Consider the following 20,611-nt stretch of genomic DNA (forward strand, 5'->3'; position numbering starts at 1 on the left):
CACATCAGTAGACTCCTGTATCTAATGAAACCTAATTTACTACTCCAGCAAGTAGGTCCAACCCTAGCAACGACCTGCAATGGACACGTTTTCTGGTCTCTGATGAGTCCGCCAGCCAACTTGTGCTTACTTTTTCTAGAGATTGGGAGGTTTCCTAAACTAAATAAATACCCCAGATATAAACACAGAAGTGCTTAGCTTGCTAATTCTTTTTAGGACTAAGATATCTAAGATATAGAACATATACAGGTTTCATTACTACATCCACAACCTTTACCTGTATTATCAACAGCACAGCTGAAGGAGGATACCAAACATTTCCAAGCATGGTTAAGTCCAAAAGTCAAAAATAATTAAAAAAAAAAAGACATAAAATATTTTCCAAAATTCACACCATGTTGTTATTTAACAAGATGTTCTGCTTCAATCTATACTTGACAGTGTTTAGCCTTTCAAAAACAACATTTTCACTGCGGTCACAATTACTTACACTAACAATAACAATCACTTAATTTTAGCTTAAGTATTGTAGTGACACCTCTTCCCATCTTGCCCAGATCTGGACTAAGTAGTTTTTAGTTTTTAGTTAAGTTAGCTGTTTTGTTTTCCATAATGCAAATGTCACTTTTTTTCAGTGTTTATAACTTGTCTGCTCAGAACATGGTGATTTATGCTGGTTGTTGTCATCTTTGTGTTAGTTTATAGTTTACACTGTTGGTGAATTGGCTGTTCCTTTCATAATGTTGACGGTATTACATTAATATTAGCCCTGAATTCTTGCACTTTATAAATGTCTTCTTGACCAATCAGATTGCTTGGTTGGAACTAATTGTATAATTAGTATTACTGCATGTTTAGCTTACAATTTTGATAATTTTTCTTTTCCTATAGTCATATTAATGTATTCTAAGTTATGTTGCACATAAATTTGCAATAATGCATCATCTTAATTTAACATACATATTTCCAATCTCCACAAAACCATTTGGTCAAAGTGGAATGCAAGTTTTGATATTGACCAATCTGGTTTGCTGTGGCAACACCATATGGATTTCTCCACAAATTGACATACTGGTATGATCCACAGCAGATGGTAATTATCACTATAGCTGCTGCTCTGTGATGCAACTCAGTGGCACTCTGGAATTAACATCTGGCTCCAAGTTGTCAGTGACAGAGAGGACCAAAATACTTCAGAAAAATATCTATTGTACTTACAAAGGTCTATGTTTTCCATGACATCAGTATTTTTCTAATTAACCACATTACCAGTACAACAGTGTGATCATGACTCACCTCTAAAAAAAACTCGTCCATCATGTTTTCCACGTCAGATGGTGCAGTTAGTTGTTGCTGGAAAACAGAAATGCAGAAGGCATACAGTTCAGTTAATCAGAGCAAAACACTTTGCATCTGTAGCCCAGTTAAATGCACTCTGTGGAGCTTGAATTGTACATAAATACAAGTCTGTTTCAAATGAACACCCCTCACAAGAATGCATCGTGTCTTACAAACATAATTAATGCATTCATTTTAAACCTGCATTAATATCATGGGTTTGCTGTCTCCTTTTCAACTGTTATCGGTGCATTCATTGATACCCTAATGGCTCATTAGCCTCCAACTTACTGCCACCTCTTGGATCAAGGTTTAGTTTTGTTTAGGTAATTAAAATTAATTGCTTCAGGTTATGAATAGATCTTCGTTATAGTGAAAAGAAATCATTATTGTTCAAAGGAGATGACACGTGATCTATAGTGTATGGTGTCAAAATAACACATGTAGCAGCCCTAAAACAAACTCACTATGGTTGGTCCATCGCCATTGGCTAACAGCCAACAGGGTTCCCAATTCCAATTTTCCATGACATGTTGCCCTTTGTCCATGACTTTGAGTAGTTAAAAATGGGCAGGCCTTTATGGTGACATAGTCATACATTATTAAACTCACATTTCCTCCACATTTGTGGTTAAAAATAAATAAATAAATAAATAAATAAATAAATAAAAACTTCTAGCACTTGCTAACTTTACTTGGTTGTTAGACATTGCTGCTGCCATCTAGCGACAACAAAAACGTTGAGAACCACTGATCTAGACAAGTTTGGGTGAGCAGGTCAATAAATCTAAAATGCAGCACTCTATGCAAGTTTTAATAACTTGGAGAAACACTGCATGCAATAGTCCACCTTCCACCTTCTCCTCCCCTCGTTTTGTCACTCTCTCTCTCTCAAACACAAATGGAGCAGCGCTACGGCACTAAGATGTCTTCCTTTATTTGCTTGCTTTTGCTTCTTCTTTGCTTGCTTCTTCACTAGTTAGTTGTTTAATCTTGCTTGTAGTTTTAATTGTTTTTTAAGACGCAATTTTAATGTTTTCTTTATGCCTTACATTTGATATTTTCTAAACCCATTTGAAGCACTTTGAATTGTCTAAAAGATGCATAATAAATAAAATTGCCTTGCCTGTCTGAGTCCCCAGTACTGGCATTTGTGCTACTACAAGGCATAAAGTTGACGGTTTGCAGGTTGATATATCATCATACACTGCAGTGTTTCACTGTGGATGTTGTGCTTATTAAGTAAACATTGACCAACACTAATCACTCTCTTTCTGCCTTTGCTTCTGAGAGACAACAATCATTCATAGGCACAAGAGGTCACTTGTCAGAGGAAGAAAAAAGTAGGTTTTTGCAGTTGTTTAAATATGAGCTATCCTGATGTGTTATGTATCATGCCACTGTTGTGCTTGGGGGCGAGCATAGCCTTATGCATGTGCTAGTAGAATATGAGACACAAAACTTTATGGTGACCTGTTCATTATTCAGTCCACAGCACCAATAATGGTCAAAAATGGCTACCATTAATTTAAATTCATCATCATCTGTAGCTCACATCTATTTTTACTGACCAGAATCAAATTAAAAAGTGAGAAAAATTCTATTACCATGAAACTTCTAAATGAGTTTATCTGATATTATGAGCTGCTGCGATACAGCGAGGTTTAATTAGACTCAGTAGAAAAGATGTTCGTTTACAATGAGTCTGGGAAAGATGAGTTCACTTCCAATTAAAGAACTAATGAACTGAGTCTATATTACCACAAACACACTGACAGATTGCATAGAATCTGTATTTGTAGTAATTCTGAAGTACAATATACATATTTTTGTGGTTGTCTCCTATATTTTAACCTGTAACCTTCAGTATCAGTATCAGTATGGTTATTTATTAACCCTTTAAAAACTTGGATCAACATCACTTTTCTTGTGCTGCATTCAGGTGCCTTTCAGAAGTATTTAAACTTTTAAAACCTGAGCAAATTGGTTTGATCGCTTAAAAAACATGGCAAAAAGGCAATGAGCAACTTTGCAAGGAAAATTTCAAGATATTAGTCATTTGAAAAAATAACTATTTTTAAAGCTAGTGAAAAATCTATAAAACTTAACTATATTTGATTAACATAATTATGTATTTAAAATTATGTTTGGTTTTTTTTTAAATTAAACTTCCCAGGTTTTTTGTTTGAGTGTTAGTGCATGTGTGCTGATTAAGTAATTTTTTGGGTACTTTTTACTAATGTCTTGCTAATTTTTGGCTCATTTCTTCTTAAACTGGTTGGCTTTCCCCATGTTTTTCAAAGATGTCAAGTCAATTTGCTAAGGTTTTAAAGGGGTTTAAGGCTAAGTCCAGATTGATATACAACCTCAACACACAGTGTCTCTGAATCCTGCCTTTGTGAGTGCAACCGTGAGAGCCAGACAGCTATGAATAATGGTTCTTCAGTGTGTCGGCACAGGTGAGGAGCTCTGTCAGTGCCTGTCACAAGTCCCTACCCTGAGCGCGTCAACTGGCATGAAACACACTGGCCACACTTAACGCACCACCAGCAGCCACTATCAGGCAGACGCCAATCAGTCTGCGAGGTCACTGGAATCCATGAAATCTGAACCCTTCCAAGTTTCACAGACAGACGATAATTAATAATTGGGTCCCAGAGGAAATGGGTCCTTCAATCAACCTTCATCATTGTGCGGGGGATGAGAGGGCTCGGCCCTGAGCTCACTGCGACTGATCATGCAAGGAGCATAATTACCATCAAGGGAAAACAACTGCTTGTTTTGTTTTGTCCACCTCCTAACCCCCAGCATCCAGGAGAGACACACCTACAAGTATAGATGTACTTCCAGTGATTTCACTGTCTTCTAATCTTTACAGATGCTGAAATATAAAAGAGGCTTGATGGTAAAATAAGCTGCTTGGTACAGAAACTACAGACGCATTGCAGCTTTTGAATATGTTTGGCCCGGTACTGTTCATTCTTGCTTTTTATGTTGGCATGAATAAGACTATATTACTTAACTCTTTGAAACCTGTGCAAATTTGTTTGGCTTCTTTCAAAACAATGGAGAGGAAGCAATAAGCAACATAACAAGATATGACCCAAAAAATGTACAGTAAGTTGAATATATCCTGCACTTTTCTCCGTAGCATAATTTTTAAAATATATAATTCTACTTATTATAAATATAGTTTTATGGACATGTTACCATATTTTCTGTTTCTATACTAATAAAATAACTAATTTCACATCATTTTCTTGTCACTTTTTACTGATTCGGTACATTTTGTGGGTTATTTCTTGCCAAGTTGCTCATTGCCTTTTCCCCCATGTTTTCGAAAGAAATCAATCCAATTCGCTCAGGTTTCAAAGGGTTAATAAGTTTTATTCCATTTCTGCCAATTCACTATTTCCCTCTAAATCCCTCACACTTGTGCTTCACTGCTTTGCTCATTGTTACTGTGTAATTTAGGATTAAAAGAGGAATTTAAAGACTTTTTGGTTTTATTCTTTAATTCATTACTAAATGTTTCTAACTTCCATAAAGCTAAATATATGTTCAAGCGTGACTATCCCTCTTGTTTTAAAATTAAAAAATAAATAATTACAACTTTCCAGACTAGAAAAAGCACTGATAACAGAATTGCAGCCACCAAGGAAACAATACATTTAAGCAATAGCTACAGTGGCCCTATTCCCTAAAAATAGCTGCAAAATGGGAATAAGAGTGAATTCCGACTGTAGCCAATCCTTTTGGCACACTCTGATAACCATGGAGGATAGGTGGCTCAGCTGTGCAATAAAAGTGCTGAATTTAGTTAGACCCCTCTTCATTGTACTTGTATCAAGTGCTGTCTGAAGCAATCACCTCTCATGAAAACACAAGAGGTGAAAGGATAAATCATGTTGAACCATGCAAAGTCTTTCCTGTCATCATGTCACCTTTGCAGCTAATAAACATGTTGTGTCCCTAATGAAATCTAAGTTCAAAAGGATTATTGTAGGGCAGACCTTAAACAAATTAAAGGGCACAAGGATCAGGATAAGGATCAAACTGATTTAACTCTTCATTATCTTTGCAAGCACACCAATCTCCAGGAAACATGCTGGCACTGAACTTTTCTGCAAACCATGGATACGTTAAATTTGAACATTTTTATATAGCAGTTACATAAAAACCTTATGTGTCAACACTGTGTTTGACGTGTTGTCATATAGGCACAAAAACCACATGGTTATAATTAGAAAAAAAAATAAATAAATACCCCATTTGGGTAGTACAATCCTGGCAGAAAAAGCAGCAATTTCAACTGCTTTTTGTGGCAGTATCCCCACAAGCAGGTCACTACAAAACACCCATGACTGGAGCCTCAAAATATGACTTCAAATAAAGTTCATCTTCACCTGAATTAAATGCATCTCGTATGGATACATATCAGCCACTATTTTTTATTTAGTTATTCATTAATTTTTTTAAAACGGTCATGATATCATGATGCACTGCTCTGTTGCTGTCATAAATGTTTGAGTTGATGCTGGACAAGGAGGGATTCAGTCAGGTAATGTGCATTCATCGTACTGCATTGTTTTTTTGTTTTTTTCCAGATGGTTTAAAGAGTTAGTTGCATTGCTTCACACACACAAGTCTTGTGCACTCTTTAGACATGAATTGTTCTCTCCTAAATCCAAAATACCTCCCAGCAATGGAAACTGATATTTGATGACAATGACTATGTTTTCCCTGTCTGCTGCTGCAACATTCGGTAAATTTTTGGCTGCCACTGCTGCAGGGTGCCCTCTTAGTAGCATGACAACTCTTCAAAAGTGAAGGCCAGCTGTTAGATTACAAAGCACTTGTTTTGTTCAGAGTTTTCTGTGTGCGGAGCATGCATTTTTAAAGTCAATACCCTAGATTATCATGTTCATTTAATTGTGTGAACCGAAAATCATGGGTCAGGATTCATATTTGATTGATTGTGCCGCCCTAATCACCAAGGTGAGATCATTTTTATTGAAATTGGCCACCCAGACTTAAGAAAGTAGGTCTGAAATATTTTAATGTTAAATTACCTGAGCTGATGTTATTTTGCAAAAACATGTCCAATACAATATCAGACCTATAAGAATAAAGTTGTGATATCAAGTCTGAAAGTAGAACATTTCCTCATTATTTCTAAATAGAACAAGTATTAGTAAATTGTATATTTCACATGTTTTGTCACAGTGAGATATTGCTTGAAACTGTACTGGGCCGCCTGGTCAAATTAATTTCTTTAATACTGCAGTAGAAGCATATTTTATGAGTGTGCACTCCATGATTATTTACAGCTCAGCAGGCTTTGCTTTTGCTCGGCAGAACAATTTTCATTCAACAACAGTAAAAGCTTTATCATCCTCTGGGTAGCAATCTAATTCAATTCAGGTAATTTAATTCAAATGGTGTTATTACCTAATTCAGGGAAAGTATGATATCACATAATTTGTTTGGGAAATTGGCATCCGCTTAACAACTCAGTGGCTTTGAAGTGTGAACAGTAATATTTTCTTTTGAGGCTGTCAACAAATAATAAAGACAAAACTGGGAGCCAACACTTGAGGAAATAATTTCTTTGTCCCGGCCACCTCCTGGGATTTAATTTAATTTTTATGTTCAGAGAACCTGTCAGGAGTCATTTTCACCCATCTGTTGTGCCACATGCATTCGTACTCTTCTACAAAATATTACCTGTACTGAGTCTTATATTACTATAAAAAATGCAGTTGTGGTTATTAGATTAAGAATAAATAGGGGCATACATTGTCATTCTCAGAGAGATCGTAATCATTTGACATTCATTTCCCTTGCTGAGATTAACATTAAAACTCCAGGCCTGTCACAATAACTTTTGTTGGACAATATATTTTCCCTGAAATAATAGTGCTTAATGATATTATTGGCATTTTGACACCATTTCAATAAATAAGACCAGAATTTCCGTTACCTTAGAATGAGCTGTTAAAATCTACATACGAAGTGGGTCCTTGTCTACAGAGATCACCGTGTTGCACCACCATGTTTCTACAATAGCCCAGAACAGACAAAACAAACACTGACTCAAGATAGGACCATTCAAGTTTTCGCACCTGGCACCTTGTAGCAGCCACTTCATGACTAGAGCGTTGGAAGAACACTGATTTTTTAAAATATGAACTTCTTTATTTAGTGTTTTTACCGCTTTAAATCACCGTGTCTGTTTGCTCCATAAAGGAAAACACCTCCGCGGATAGTTCGAGGCTCCTGGTAAAAACCTCACCAATGACTAGATATTAAAAAAACAACATGACGACAGCCAAAATGCTGAACTCAAGGCTTCAGATCAGCAGTCTGAAAACCAGTGGGTGACGTCACAGTAGCTAAGTCCATTATTTAAACAGTATATGATGTAAACGCAGTTGGCAATATTGAGGTCGGCAAAATGATTGAGGTCACATCCTTATATTCCACGCTAAGTCAATAACATAATTATTATGACATGTCTGGACCTCATTCTGTGACTCAGCCTGTTCACAGCTTTCGTCATGCAGCACAGACACGGCAATAATGACATGACCAGTCTTGTTCCAGGTCTAACAAATGAATCAGTAGATGAATGAAACATTGTAAAGTCTGCACCATTAAGGAGTCACTCAGTTGAATGTCATTATTGACCTTCAACACCCATGTATAGGCTTACAACATTCATCAAGTAGCACAGAGATCAATACATAGATTACCTTCAGAAACACTAAACTGAGTGACACATGCCAAGGTCAAGCTATTTTTACTATATGTAGTAGAGGACATACGGGCCAATGCAAAATAGATTTACAGGTTTATTAGATTATCTTTGCGTTATGTGAAAACTACATGCATGAAACCCTCCTCTATGATGGCCATAATCACTGCTGAAGTTTTTTGGATAGAAAATAGAAAAAACTGGAAGGCAGTCTGGTACTCGGTGGTATTAGGTTGGGAAATTAAGAAACAGCTTTAGTGCAAGAAAATAAAAAAAAGGTTTAGTTCCTATCTGTCATCCAATCAGGGGCCTCCGCTATTTGAGCCCAAGTCTCATTTGCCAGTTGCCAATTCAATCCAAGCATAGCTGCTACATTCAGAGACAGGCCAGTGGGTTGTCACTTTGAATATGTTTATTTATTCTCATTTCAGGAGGTGTGCTGGAACATGAAGACAGCTGGTTCAAATTGATTCTCCTGTACAAATAAGTTGGGAGACAGGATGGGAATGAACCGTCAAGAATACATGTGGTGGCTGCACACACTGTGCTTTCTCTGCTGCTCTGAACAAAATGCATTGCTGTTTTTAAAATAATAAAACTTTGTCAAAGTTTTTGTCTTTTTCCTACATTTTAGATATTAAAAAAAAACTTGTTTGGTACAAAATACAGTAAGCACTAAAGCCCAACCAACTGGAATACTGATTTTTTTTTAAACTGATACTGATACATTTGCATAAAAAATATAAATGCAACCGTTTCCTCATTTAAATATGAGCTTCTCAGTATCACAGCAAGTTAAGTTGTCATGTTATAATGTGAAATGTTTTATGTTGTAACAATATGCTATCAAGATTTAACATTAAATGTTTCACGTTATAACAAGATAAAATAAACTTGTTATTACGAGAAAAGTTTCTTGTCACAGGGTTTCACAGACATTCATTTTCTTTGTGGCAGGTTGCCACAATAACATCTGCTGCCACATTTCCTTACACTATTGGAGATTGAGGTGTATTATGCTCTGTTTATAGGGGTCTTATCTTGAGATCAGAGGTTAAGGGATGGTTAGGCCTTGGGGTCTGATGTCTGGAGTACGGACACCTGGCTTAAATTACATGGAATGTGTCCCCTTGGGGTTTGTGTGATTGAACACAATAGAAGAAGGAATGTTTACTGATAGATGTGTAGATGCTTGTACCTATATAAGACACATGCATGAGCTGTAAGACAGAGAGATTCACATTGGTCCCGAATCCTCTCCCAGGCAGACCATGGTGCCTGGTGGATGCTGAACTTTGTTGTAATAAATTGATATGCAACTAAGTCAGTGTCAGCGGAGGTTTCTTCATTGTCTACACATCATTGCTACTTAAGAAACAACGACAAGATATATACTGTAATGTTATTCATTGCACCACACTCTCAGAGTGCATAGTAAACTGTTGTCACAGATGGAGCAGCAGACCACCAGGCACAGTGAAATTGAACTTAACCGTTACTTCTACTGGGTCTAAAAGTTTACCTTCACTCACTCTGCACTCTGCTTCTCCTCTCATCCATAGGACTAATAAGCTCTGGCTGGATAAACTGATCAGTTATTCATGCCGCAACTCAAACTGCTGCCGAGGGATTAAAAAAAACTCCTGATAAATTTCACCTGCACCACATTCAAGGACCCACAAAACACCCAAATTTAGATAAGGGGCAAAGAATGATAAAAAAAGAAAAAAGTAAGTGTTTAAGACACATCCCTTCCTACTTTTCCCATTTTTTTCTGAGGATGTTTGTAGAAAAAGTGTACCAAGCAAGAGGAATTTTTTTGTACTTATTTCTATCTATTTTATTACCGAGAACAGTGTATATGTTCACATTAAAATCAAATGTTTTCAATGGATTGGAAAATAGATGACCACATACTTTAAAACATTTTGCAATTGCAATATGTTTCACACAGAATGGTGAAGTCACTGAAGCGAGCAATTCACTCAAAAACAGAGAAAGTCATTTTGAGTGCACAGTGCTTTGACTGATGTCTAAATTTGTTCATACATACAGTATAAATAACCACAACCTCAATGTGATGTCTGCAGTGATTCATCAAATTATAAGACACACAACCGTCCCCTGTCTCCTACACTACGTGTTGCTCGTGTGTTTGGCCATGTAACAGATAGGGTTGATTTCTGAGGTTGTAATGCTGAAAGATCCCTTTGAGGGCATTTCATTTGTGAAATAAGCTTCTCAGTATGGCAGCTCACTGTCAGCTGACAACTGAAATCCAGGCCTTTCAAGACCACAGCCACGGTGGCACTGTCCATTAATAACACTGATGCTTCATCATCTTGTCACTGCTGTGGATGATGGTATTGAACAGCCGTCAGCACAGACATATGAGAGGTTGTTTCTCATTTGATGCACAGTATCATTATGCATACTTCATGGACTGGAGTTCTACGTAGAATAAATAATGTATATTTTTTGATAAATAAGATAGCAATGCTCTTTCATGCATTGGTACCTCATACAGACAGTGATTATTGTCCTTAGTTTTCCAATCATTTATGTTCAAACATCTTTTAACCTTCAAGAAGTAAAGAAAGTTACTCAATATAATTTTAAAAATGTATTATTTATAACTCATGATTGAAAAGCAGCAATTCATTCTGTCCAAAATGCTACAGAAAGCCAAGTTAGTTTTATTCAAAATAAGAATAATCATTAGCAGCGGATGATGAATGCCATATTCTGGCTGATTAAATAAATTGTTTTCCTTCCCTATATTGAATTTTGCTTTGTCCATTCTTATTTCACCCACTCTATTCTGGGTATAGTCTGTGTTAATTAGATAATTTATATGCCACATAGCAGTGGAGAGAAGTGAGGGCTAACAAAAGTCATGAGCTAGAAGGGCTGTCTCCTAAAAGCCTGAGTGTCGAGCTGTTGTGCTGTTGTTGGTTTTTGTCAGTCTGTACAGTAAACTTCTGGAGACATTTCGGTCCCCGGACATGGAGGCAACTGCCCTGATGAAGAGATGCTTTGCCCGGAAGGGCTCCAATATAACATTATCTCATTTAAAGATGGTGAATTTAAATCTTACATCAACCTAATACGATACAGTCTCCGGCTTTTAGTTTATATCTAGTGTTGTCAAAAAATGTTGTTGTCCGATCTTTCAGTAGCTTGTTTACTATATTATTTGAACGTCACTGTCACCCTGAACGTCCTGTTAAACCCTGTTCAAACTCTGAAACTCTATGTAGCCTCTTTTCCACTGCACAAAAAAGATGCACCAACACACCCTTAGATCTGGCTTTTGTACGTAATGGGAAATGGCAGCAAAGGGAACAAAACACCCAGGTCAACAAGTTAATTTTTGCCCCTTTATTACTGATGTGATGACCCGCTACCACTAAATACCATCCATCTCCAGTCCAAGTGCATGAAACATTGTTCCAAATTATTCTGCACTGACTTTGTAAGAGACTAAATAAGTAAAAGATCTATAAAAAGAAGTAACCACCTTACATTTTTCACTGGCCTCCAGTACACAGCTCTGGTCTACAGGCAATGGGATCAGAGCCTGCAGCCTATTTTTAGCCAGTTCTCCCCGTTTTAAAAAACATGTATATACGTTAATTTTGGTGGAATAGGGGTATATAGAAAAAAAGGAACAAAAAGTTGAATAATTTTTTTTAAAAATTAAAAAAGCATGTCAGCCAATTCCAATCTTTTATTTAATGCCAATATTGGCCAATACCAATGACATGCCGCTATTATTGTGTATCCCTATTATAAGCCACAGTAAGAATAAGCTTCTTGTGGACCCTCAGGGAACTGTGAATAAACTACTGTTACATTTCTTAATTCAAATGTAAATAAATAATAGTTAGGAGCTTGGTTGATTGTTTCATCCAAATATCTGAGCTTATATAAATATCTCACCTTTGCTTTTGACAAAAAGTGAAAACAAACAGACTTAAGCAACAAGTACAAACTGCTTAATGTGAAACTGTTTATAATATGATTAAACAAGTACAACACTCCGGGAACTCCTTCTTCCCCTATTTGACATTGTCGACTTGGCAGTCCTAATAGACTTCAGGAATGATTGCCATGTCAAATGACTCAGCATGGTGACTCCTGCTTAAGTAAAGTGTGTGTGTGTGTGTGTGTGTGTGTGTGTGTCTAAGGGGGGAGGTTATTAGAGTGGAGGGAATATGCGCCCATAAAGAGAGAGGAAAAACAATAAATCAATAGCAGCTATTGATGTAGAGCCTTGACGAAAGCCTTCCACTTTTATTCAGGTGCTCTCAGTCTGTTAAGAAGCTGCTGTAGCTGAAGGCAATCATTGATCACACTCAGTAGTCAGTGATTGGAAATGACAAATTAGAGGCTGCTAATAAATTCAGACCAACACAGAGGGACCTTAAATGTGACTTTGTTACAGTGAATGTGAAACCAGTTTTAGATCTACAATGAAGTTAAATAAGGATTTTTTTTTTTTTTTTGCAGCCTTATCTCTTGCTTGCTCTTGCACTTTTTGTATTGGTTAAATATGCTGTATGAGAAACATAATGTTGTTCAGATGGTTGTTCTTCTACTGGACAAAATGTTAATTTTGAGCATATGTGCAGGATATTTACTGCCATGATTTTCCTCCAATATATGCATGTCCCATAAAATGTATTTATAGCAGCTATAATCAATTTTTCTAGATTAAAACTGGATGGAAATACTACATGTGTTTGAAAGGGGAGGGGGCTGGCTTTATATTATTGTAAAGCAGCAAAATAAGGAAATGTGGGGTTTCATCAAAAGTAACTTAATAGACTCCTGAATAGCTGAAAGCAGGCATGAATCAGTAAAATAAAGCAAATATCTTAAAGAGGTATTTCACAGATACAAAGAAGGCCCCTAAATCAAACTAGATTGTCTCTTCAGTAGGAGCCAGTGGAACACCACCAAATGTTTCGTTGGGGGTATGGGGGGTATCGAGGCACTGGTTAGATAGAGGAGAGTTTACCACAGTTCATCTTCACATACTACCCACATTGCTGAGTTAGTCTTTTTGGGAACAATGTCGAATTGGCTTCAAGGAAGAAACTGATATTTTTTTAAGAAGCTGGAGGAGACCAAAACAGAGCTAAAAGCAGAGTAAACATTGGATTCATCAGGTGGACACAAAGCCACAGCCACAAATAAATGCTATATAGTATGTGTGTAAATAGGATAAACTAAAAGGTGATAATATGTCAGTGTGGTTTTACCGTTTGTTTCTGCCTTCCCCTTGTGGCCAAAAAGGATGGTAACGACTGAAGAATAAAACGGTGAACAGCACATGAGCTTGCACCACCAGTTGTAATATTTTCCTGATGTGGGGGTGTTTTAGTCCAATTCAATCCTGATATTCATATCACAAATGCAGATGGCATGACATAAAAACACGGCAGTTTATTTTATTATCTGCCTTTCATGGATGTCTGTGGCCATCTGTTGATTATTTCAGTTTTATAAACGGACAGTCTAAATTGCAGTAATTACCAACACTGTGACCTCACATTATCTGTAAACACAACATGAAAAAATGTGGCCATATTTCCTCCAGTACAAACCTATAATTTAGGCTTTCTGTTCATAGGCATTTTGGCTAAATACTACTGTTTTCACACATTTATTGATCACCTGATTACAGTCTAGTTTTTGCCAGGGGTGACTCATTTATGCGGCCATCATTTTCAGTGTTATAATTTGCCTGACCACAACCCTGCTGGCTAACGGCCAAAGGGACTTTAAGGAGAAATTTCATGTGTTTCACAGATGTACGGAAGAATGAAATACACATTAACCAGGGACAAAACCAGACAGTGTAACATTTGGGGCTTAGCCCAAACTTAGAGAGTCTGGGCACATGCTCCCCTGTGGACATTTCTGCCATTTATGGCAGCAATATGCACCGTTCTATAAGCCACTTGAGCAAATGAAATCTCTTAAAATCTGCAAATAATTTGTGAAACATGATACTTATGAGGGGGAAAAAAATCCTATAAAGCAGTTATTCTGGTGTGCCATCTAATTAGTGGCAAAGGTACTGGCAATTGGTTAGACTAAATCAAAAATCAATGTTTTTGGAAATTTACAGAGCGAGATATTTTCATATTTAAATGTGCTCAAGACATTTAAATATCAGCACACTAATCACCACACCATCAGGTAGAAAAATGTGTTTTGACACAGTTAGCTCACTAAGGTTGCCTCGGAAACAGTTACATAAAATGATTTGGTTTCTGAATGAAAAAGTCATGTGGTGGACAACTCTGCATGTGTAAAAGCTTCAAATCATATGATGAGGAACTTTGACACTGGATATATCAAATTTGGGTTCATAATGGCAGACAGTGACAACGTGCCAAAAGTAGTGTGTTAAATGTGGGGAAATTATGTTAAATGAGGCGTTAAAAACATCAAAGCTCCAGAGACACTTCAGCACAGAGCACCGGGGATATGCTGGCAAAACCAATAGAATATTTACTCAGGAAAAGGGATGGACTTTAGAAACAACAGAAATTCATCACAGAGAGGCAGAATTGTCTGATGTTACTGTTTTTTTAGTTACAAAGGGAATTTTTGCTATATTTTGCTGGAGCAAACATCAACATTATCAACCATTGTTTATGCCATATTACACCATAGTAATCTGGGCTGCTCTAACTAGAAATCGAGAATCCCCAACAATACCAAGTAAATGTAGTCTTCAATGCTCTGAATTGAATGTTAGACTGTTATAGTCTCACAATGTTAAAAATACACATTTAGGTGGCTTACTTTTGCTCTGAAAATGTATGCAAAAAGTGCATTTTTAAACAGATAATGCCTCATTTGCACATTTAAAAGTAAAATTTCTGAAAACCTGTGATACAAAAAAATACTGTTTCATTATAATGTTTATAAGGATAGTTAAAAACTTACCCCAGTGTCATATTTTTAGTTTGATAATGTATGGAAGCTTACAATACTTACTGAGACAAAAATCTTAACTTCCATAGCTCCTTACTCCTGTCTTTATTCTATATTTTTTTACAGATGGGTTTGTTCTATGAGTCATAGCCTGTTTTAAGGAACATTTTTTTCAAACACTAGGCAAAAATCGATATAAGCTTTTATTGGCTTTTAAAAGTATTTTCTGATTTATGCCATCTTAAACAGATATCCCAAATTCCCTCTGTGACGACCTTTGACTAATATGAAAACAAAGTTAAATAAGAATTTTGAACCTAGTTTTACCCAGTGTTCAGATTTGTGTTGTAGCTATTAATGGAATTTTGTGCATATTTAATTGGATACTGTAACATTTGCATATTTAAACACAAAATTTCGAAGAAAATGTAAAATCAAAAAACAACATAACATTACTGTATGTAACGCTGGAGTCACAGACGTCCCCTCTTTCTCCGCCCCTGAAATTAACAGATGATGACTGGCTGCTGTCAGGGTTACAAGGTTGCTAATTTATCTTCGTAGACGTCCTCAGACATGCACGTCACAGTTAGGACCCTACAAATGTGTGCGCACTCACACACAGGCCATCTTCATCATCATTAGCTCAACACTAAGACGGACACACATATACTGACATTTACAGATTGCCATTCCTTTTTTCGTTTAATTGTAACACATTTTTATTCTGTGAATTTTTGCACCTTTTTTTGAGGCAGCCAAGACAACAGACATTGGGTCAGGGTCTACTGTGGTCATAAGTATTCCTGACACTTTTCTGAATTGCAGTGACAGTTTGGTCTTAAATCACATCCACTGGCAGAAGAATTATAAGTGTTAGCTGGGGGGTCTGCAGAGGTGACTGAAGGCGGAGGTCTGACCTTGGGGCTAGGCAGCACTCCTCTGTACATGTCACCATGGCATTACTGATGTCATGTGTTATTTGTGTGTTGTGTGTGATGTGTGAAAATGGGTTGTGACACCTATTTCTCTACCTGGAATGCTTTCCAGCCTTATACTGTATAAAAAAAAATCAAGTATTTTGTGGTGCCAACTTTCTGTTTTCAAGAATCTTCATAATGAAATACAAAGATGTGCTACAAATTTACAAAGAACAAAATATTATGAATAGTATAAATACATGAATATATATGAATATATTGCATCAGAACAAGGGGTGTAACAATCCATCTATCTTGATTGATGGATGTTACACCAATCCAATATCATCATCTTTAGGATATAATGTTTTTTTTAATTGTGTGACAATGAGGATAGTGTCATATACTTCAAAATAAAGCAATATTGGAAATATTTGGATTTTTAGAGAAAATACTGGTCAAAAGACAAAGCACATGCCATGTGTAAACAAAAAATTTTATGGAAACACAATGAATCTGGCCAGGTATGTAACTCTAACTTTGCACTACAGCAACATTAGCTGCTCTGTTTCCACAATGTTAGGCTAAAAAAACATGAATGCTGGCTGAAATTTAATCATGCAGTCTGCATGTTGGTTCAGCGTGATGTAGTCTCATTTAACCACTTGTTAGCAACCGTATCTTTTAAGACAAATAAAGGCTTCATAGTGCGCAAGTGGGGTATTTACTGATGTATTTCATATCCCAGAAGAAAACATGAAAGTCTTCTACCCTAGCGTTAACCACAGACCTAATTTCAGACATCTAACCAAAAATCCCATTGACTGAGATAAGGGAACCTGAGGTGCTGATATGTATTTCCTGGTTTTAGGACTCATTACTGGGGTTCTTTATGGGCATATGATGTCATCTCAATTGCAAGCCCCTGAATTGAACTTAAGAGGAACTGTATCGTTGCCGACTTTTAGATATTAGCAAATAATGTATTATCCTAAGAATCGATACATCGTGTCATAATGAAACCAGTGAGTTACCCCCATTTTTTAAAAAAATATGAAAGTGGATTTCTATCTAGTGGTGTTCAAGTAAATAGGACTGTGTATCTGTTTATACTTCCACATCCTGAGATTGTATTTGACGGATTTCAGGAAAGTTCCTGTCAGTGTTGATGACATATTCCCATCCCTTTGGCAAGGTTATAGGTGCTCCAGTGTCTGTGTATTAAATTACATATCGGGTGATGCTCCTGAAAGCGCAGTTAGGAATACAGATGACTCCTCCTGGGCCTGTGATTAATACAGACGGTAGCCGTGCCTGGGTATTGAGGATATTGAGCTGGACGTTGTCTCATCTGTTAAGTGAATGACAGATCAGGGGCTAGCCAATGCTAGCTCTTGGTACTCAGGGGCCTTGGGAGAACATGAATGTTAGTTGGACACACTAAACCTGTCTCTAAAGAGACGAGAAGGAAAGCGAATCATGTGATTAAAGGTAAGAGACATTAGGAATCTTGTTCTGCTACAGATGTCATAAAAGTGTGGTTTTCATGTTTTTGTAGCTCTCTCTCTATGACATTTATCTATGATGGTGATACTGAACCAAGGTACAAACTCATTGATTGCCCTGTAATATATGACTCCTCTAGTTAAGCCATTGACTACTGTCAAAGGTAGGGGATAAAATATGCGATTATCAACATATTAATTATACTTCATCCCAAATGGCCTTCCTCCTAGTCAAGCAGTAAGTCATATCACAGCCACAGGACATTATACAATGTCACACCGGTGATCAATAACAGCAAGCAGCTGCTTCAGGGGTGATAAATATTGCACCAAATGAGTGTGATCAGGAAGAATATTGCTACATTTGTGAGGAAACTACTGCAAAACTACTCTTGGGAATGGGAATTAAGAACCAGTTCCAGTTGAGAACCAATTCCAAATTGTTTGATTCATCAGAAAGCCTCAAAGCTTATCAATTCCTTTTGTTGCATTGCAAAACAAGGATGTCAACTGACAGCTACTCTTCTGGAAACTTACAACAAGAAGGAGTCATTGTGGAAAGGACGAAATTATCCAAAGCGTCACTTTCTTACAGAAGAAATGGTCCAAAGTGCTTTCTTATAGAATGTACTATTGAGATTTTTTTTTTCTTCTGGTGTGATATATGTATAACTGCGTTTTTACTGCTCCTGTACAATGTCATATAACATAACTTGCTGCTGTAAGGAAAGAATTTCAATTCATTGTGATCAAATCAATGAATGACGGCCAGACAGATGGATGCCCACCTGTCTGTCTAGCTATCTAAGCAGGGTGGAAACATCTTTCTTTATGTTTGACACATCACACAACTACAAGTGCTTCCCAAACAAGCAGCATGTCTGTTACATAAGGTGACTATACTTTTAGAATAACAACAGCGCCATGCAGACAGACTTAGCAGATTTTCTTTGATTACGAAAACCTGAATCAAAACAAATGCTGTGCAAATATTCTCTAATTTCATCCATTTTTGATTATGACAGTAGAGCTGGGCAATGAAACTCATTATTGGAAGTGACACATTAAAATAACAGTCCAAAATCAACTGCTCCTAAATATCTATGACAGAACTGCTCAAATTTATGTCCTAATGACATCACAGACAAGTAAACGTCATGAGTTTTGTTTGGCAAAGTTGAGCGGGTGAAGTATTAAGTCACTAAATTTCCCCTTGGTGAATTTCATTCCCCTTGTCAGCACTGCAAACAAAATGACAGCTAAGCATCTCACATACCTGCAGCAAACTGCAAACAGCAGCACTTTTTTAAAACAGCCTTTCGACTGGGGGGGGGTTGATGTGATGTGTTGCTATGACACCAGTCACCTCGCCGACTGACTGTGATGTTGCCCTGCTGGTCAATATCCTCCCACGTCCTTTTTAAAAAGATGCAATTACCTCTAATTGTAATCGCAGCTGTCTGTATGTCAGAGGGAAGAAACGAGTGGCCAGCGACTCCAGGTTTTCCAATTTAACTGAGCCTCAAAGTTAAAGTGATGAAGATTACAAACAGGTTGGATGAATTATTCAAACCAAGAGTAATACTGGCCCCAGGTGACGAGGAAGGTGGACTGTACATCAATCATGTGTCCGTCCGGTGCTGAAAAACCTGCCCAGGCCCAGATTCAAGATGAGATAGCTGTGGTGTTTACGGCAAGTAGCCACCTATAAAATGTGTGGAGGATGGAAGGGAGGAATACTTGTCATGTCATTCATGAGATAATGCCACATCCCCTGTCTCCCCCCTGAAGTTAAGAGATTTATTATGCAGTGATTCACAGACTTTTACAGGTCTGCCTTCACGCACTTACACTCCTCTCTCTCAAGGCTTCACAGTCCAGGGAGAATACAAAAATTATTTGGCATTGCTCCACACATGTGACAGCAGAGAACATGCTCTGTTGTCCCTGAGAGGATGCCGTGCACCCACAGACGGTTCAAGGTGTTTCAGATGGAGCTAATTTTTTTGTATCCATCTATTGCTTTTTAACTCTCTAAGACCCGCTGAGCCACAGGCTGTCCGTGCTGACATTCCTGCCTTTACGAGGCTGTAGCAAGATGAGTTTTAAAGCTGATCGTACAGATATAATACGAAAAAAGAAAACCAAAGTTACATAGCTGCCATACTAGCTTGTCAAATTTGGGTAAATTTTGGCAATTAATAAAAAACAGCATGGCCTTTTTTTAAAGAGGCGCCTTCACCTCTCACCTTAAGATATCTTGGGTACCCACAAGTCTTCCTTTTACAGATAAGACCACTTTTTGTTTTGTGTTTGTTTTTTATTGTGAAGCACTTTGAGCTGCAATACTTTGTATTAAAAATGAAATTATTTTCGCCTACTGTTTTTGAATTCTTCATACTGAGGTCCCTAAAGCACAGTGACCGACAGGGGTAACCACACAGCAAATAGATAAAACACAAGCAAATAAAGAAAACATCATCATTTTAAAATACATGCATCATTTGGAGAATGTGCTGCAAATCCCACAACACAGCACATTAAGAAAACGTGCTATAATACATCACAACACAACTGAAGTGTTTCCAGAGGATACAGTCTATGATTAGTGGAGTCTGCTATCCGTCAGTGGTGTTGCAAAATAATCAAAATTTTAGTGTTTTTCACTGCAGTCAAGCCGGCCTTCACTCCAAAAAAGACGGTCTAACTAGCCGCTGCACGTGTAAGAGCTGACTTCAAAATAAAAGCTCTGTACTGGTGAATTATGTTCATTCAACAAGTCAGTCGGTCAGTCTTTCATACATATATGATCAAATAAATACATTAATAAATACATGAAGTAATAAATAAATATACAAGTACAAATAATACACAAAAAATAAAAAGGTTAATGAATAAATATAACAAAATTGGTTATTTTAGATAATACATTAAAATAATAATCCAACATAATAACTACTACCTGAAAAAAACAGCATTTCAGACAAAAAAAGGACCCTGTGTTAATTACATAATAAAGATAGATAATAATATTCAATGCCTTGTCAAGTCATTGACAGTAACACTAATTAGACAAACTTTAATCTTGAATCATAAACATCAAGAATCCCACCAACAACTCCCCTGACCTCTGACCT

At 37.0% G+C, this 20,611-nt stretch overlaps 1 long non-coding RNA gene across 1 annotated transcript in view; it reads right to left on the reverse strand.

Moving 5' to 3' along the window:
- Positions 1–1,290: 1,290 nt before the first annotated feature.
- Positions 1,291–20,611, reverse strand: part of LOC121955134 (uncharacterized) — an 83,097-nt gene continuing 63,776 nt past the window's right edge. Inside the window, exon 6 of the long non-coding RNA XR_015779068.1 lies at positions 1,291–1,353. This is a non-coding gene — a long non-coding RNA (uncharacterized LOC121955134). The remainder of the gene's footprint in view (positions 1,354–20,611) is intronic.

The sequence above is a fragment of the Plectropomus leopardus genome, chromosome 16 (genome assembly GCF_026936395.1).
Source record: "Plectropomus leopardus strain MGB_pleo_1.0 chromosome 16, ASM2693639v1, whole genome shotgun sequence".
NCBI lineage: Eukaryota > Metazoa > Chordata > Actinopteri > Perciformes > Serranidae > Plectropomus > Plectropomus leopardus.